Source organism: Arachis hypogaea, chromosome 13, assembly GCF_003086295.3.
Source record: "Arachis hypogaea cultivar Tifrunner chromosome 13, arahy.Tifrunner.gnm2.J5K5, whole genome shotgun sequence".
Classification (NCBI taxonomy): Eukaryota; Viridiplantae; Streptophyta; class Magnoliopsida; order Fabales; family Fabaceae; genus Arachis; species Arachis hypogaea.
Window position 1 is genome coordinate 119,490,705 of NC_092048.1, and position 3,808 is coordinate 119,494,512.

The 3,808-nt window shown below is 37.5% G+C and overlaps 1 long non-coding RNA gene across 1 annotated transcript; it reads left to right on the forward strand.

Moving 5' to 3' along the window:
* Positions 1-443: 443 nt before the first annotated feature.
* Positions 444-3,036, forward strand: LOC140178186 (uncharacterized). The gene is made up of 2 exons (XR_011870440.1): positions 444-905; positions 1,027-3,036. It is a non-coding gene; the product is annotated as an uncharacterized lncRNA (long non-coding RNA).
* The last annotated feature ends 772 nt before the right edge of the window (positions 3,037-3,808 follow it).

Below are 3,808 nucleotides of genomic sequence, written 5' to 3' on the forward strand. Positions count from 1 at the left end.
ATATTTAAAATTAGTGTTAAAATTAGTATTTTAATTATTTTTACCCTTCTAACTTATTAAATTTAATTTTCTAATTTCTTTGAATAATAATTAATTTATTGGTTAATTATTTACTAATTATCCGAGATTTACAGTAATAATTTAGAGTTCTTTTATAAATATGGGTTTTAAGCATATGAACTCATTATGATCATCACTTGCATTGGCCAATCAACAAGTTTATATCCTTCAATATCGTCAATAATGGCTGCTAAAGATTAAGAAAAAACATGACAATAATCAAATATCATTACCAAATTCAACGTTCCCATACCATAAATTAAAGATTTCTCGAAAGAAATTGTTCGAAAATAACATTAAGATGAACCGCAAATTGCAAAAACAAAAACTTCTACTCAAAATCAAATAAAAAGATAAAAAATAGAAAAATAAAAATGAAAATTGAAGTGAGTATCATGATCATAAACAAATTGGCGCTTTAGGATCAATGGTCCATTGCTCAGCAAGCTTTTCGAGAGGCATTGCTTTCTTAGCCTCTATGATATCTCTGAACACTCCCTTAGAACTGTCCACGGAGTTACTATGCCGGTGCCTCGGCCTATCTCCTCTGGCGCTGGCGCTATCGCTGCCACTAGGACTCTTATCTTCCTCGTTGTTGCCGCTTGTTGTGACGCTACCATAATGGCTCCAATTCGATCTGTTTTCACCGTGAATTGAACCGTCCGAAACCCTTTTCTCCACCATTGAGCTTTTCAACGACAGTGGAGGTAGAGAAGATTTCTTCGTTGACTTCTCTGAATTCCAATGAGAAAAAAGACAGCATCTTAGGAAGTTTCTCAAAGGACCGTACAACAACAACTCCAATTCCTCCACAGCTACTGTAGACTCTGACTCCATTTTCATCGGTGAATTGTCTGTCTCCTTATGAGTCCCCGAGCAATATTTTTTTTCTCTTGTTTTTTAGTTACTTCATGTTATAATTAGTTAATTAAATAATTCAACTGATTCATACTGGCATGTTTACAGGACGATGACTTTGTTTCAACGCTTTTGCCAAGCACACATACTCTCGCACATGGCGGCAACCAGTTTACCAATCCCATTCATCCTAACCTCCGTCAATTAGGGTCTCCAAGTTGAAGAACTGGTACTACGCATCTCCTGCACTGATATTATTGGCAACTAGCTCTGTTGTTATGTGATTTACAAAAAATGATCAATGCTTTGCTTAATCCAACTGGTATATTTTGCTATTGGCACAAGTTGAGGGCCAAATTTTTAAAATCATACCCCTTTGTATGGCACCAATCAAAGTCATTAGAATGGAATATTCTCATCTAGTCCTTTAAGATCTTGCAACTACTTTTTCTATCATAGACAAAACCATTAACTATATATAATTGTCTATTTATTGATGCTTTTATGTTTTTTTTTTTTATGTCAAAACTGCTTTGAAGAATACAAAATTTAGAGCATGGCACCTAAATTGTTAGGGTCTAGATTAGAGTAGCCTCCATTACAAAAGATGAGGTATGAATACAGATGGTTGGTAAAAATATAGTAGGGTGTACATTTGATAAATAAAAAATTTATATTTTATGATAATTTTTGGGTTGAGAAGAGTAAAACTTATTAATTTAATTTGTACTTTATCTTTGTAAATGTATATTGTTGTGAATTTTCTTCTAATTGAGATTAATTGAATAAACATATTTTTTAGACCTTTAAAATTGTCAAATTAATTTTAATTGTCATCCCATTCGATACCTTGATATGTTTGTACAAGTTGTTTGGTGCACGAAATTGTGATCCCTGGTAATGGCTCCAAAAACTTGGTGCTCTGATCTTAATTCATAATTTGTCACAACTTCGATACAACTAACCAGCAAGTGCACTGGGTCATCCAAGTAATAAACCTTACGTGAGTAAGGGTTGATCCCACGGAGATTGTCGGTATGAAGCAAGCTATGGTCACCTTGTAAATCTCAGTCAGGCGGATAATAATTGATTATGGAGTTTTCAAAAATAAAGAAGAAAACAAGGATAGAGATACTTATGTAAATCATTGGTGAGAATTTCAGATAAGTGCATAGAGATGCTTTCGTTCTTCTGAACCTCTGCTTTCCTGCTGCCTTCATCCAATCAATCCTACTCCTTTCCATGACTGGCTTTTTGTAAGGATGTCACCGTTGTCAATGGCTACTTTTAATCCTCTCGGGAAAATGGTTCAAATGCTCTGTCACAGCACGGCTAATCGTCTGGAGGCATGATGAGCGGATATTTTATACGCTTTTTAGGGATAATTTCATATAGTTTTGAGTATGTTTTAGTTAGTTTTTAGTCTATTTTTATTAGTTTTTAGGAAAAATTCATATTTCTGGACTTTACTATGAGTTGTGTGTTTTTCTGTAATTTCAGGTATTTTTCTAGCTGAAATTGAAGGAGCTGAGCAAAAATCTGATTCAGGCTGAAAAAGGACTGCTGATGCTGTTGGATTCTGACCTCCCTGCACTCAAAGTGGATTTTCTGGAGCTACAGAACTCGAAATGGCATGCTTCTAATTGCGTTGGAAAGTAGATATCCAGGGCTTTCCAGCAATATATAATAGTCCATACTTTGCACAAGGATAGACGACGTAAACTGGCGTTCAACGCCAGTTCTCTGCCCAATTCTGGCGTCCAGCGCCAGAAAAGGATCAAAAGCTGGAGTTGAACGCCCAAACTGGCATAAAAACTGGCGTTCAACTCCACAAATGGCCTCTGCACGTGAATTGCTTAAGTCTCAGCCCAGCACACACCAAGTGGGCCCCAGAAGTGGATCTCTGCATCATCCATCATAGTCTACTCATATTTTGTAACCCTAGGCTACTAGTTTAGTATTTAAACAACTTTTAGAGACTTATTTTGGATCTCATGACATTTTAGATCAAAACTTTGTATTCTCTGACGGCATGAGTCTCTAAACCCCATTGTTGGGGGTGAGGAGCTCTGCTGTGTCTCGATGAATTAATGCAAGTATTTCTGTTTTCCATTCAAACACGCTTGTTCCTATCTAAGATGTTCATTCGCGCTTAACTGTGATGGAGGTGATGATCTGTGACACTCATCACCTTCCTCAAACCATGAACGTGTGCCTGACAACCACCTCCGTTCTATATCCGATTGAATGAGCATCTCTTAGATTCCTTAATCAGAATCTCCGTGGTATAAGCTAGAACTGATGGCAGCATTCATGAGAATCCGGAAAGTCTAAACCTTGTCTGTGGTATTCCGAGTAGGATTCAAGGATTGAATGACTGTGACGAGCTTCAAACTCCTGAAGGCTGGGCGTTAGTGACAGACGCAAAAGGATAGTAAATCCTATTCCAACCGGATCGAGAACCAACCGGTGATTAGCCGTGCTGTGACAGAGCGCGTGAGCGTAGTTTTCACTGGAAGGATGGACGGTAGCCATTGACAACGGTGATCCACCAACACACAGCTTGCCATAGGAGGACGTGCGTGCGTGAACAAGAAGACAGAGGAAAGCAGAGATTCAGAAGACCAAGCATCTCCAAAACTCCAACATATTCTCCATTACTGCATAACAAGTAACCTTTAATCCATGCTCTATTGTTTATTTGAAATTCAACTGATAAACATAATTGACTTCCTGACTAAGATTTACAAGATAACCATAGATTGCTTCAAACCAACAATCTCCGTGGGATTCGACCCTTACTCACGTGAGGTATTACTTGGACGACCCAGTGCACTTGCTGGTCAGTGGTACGAATTGTGAAAAGTGTGATTCATAATTCGTGCACCAA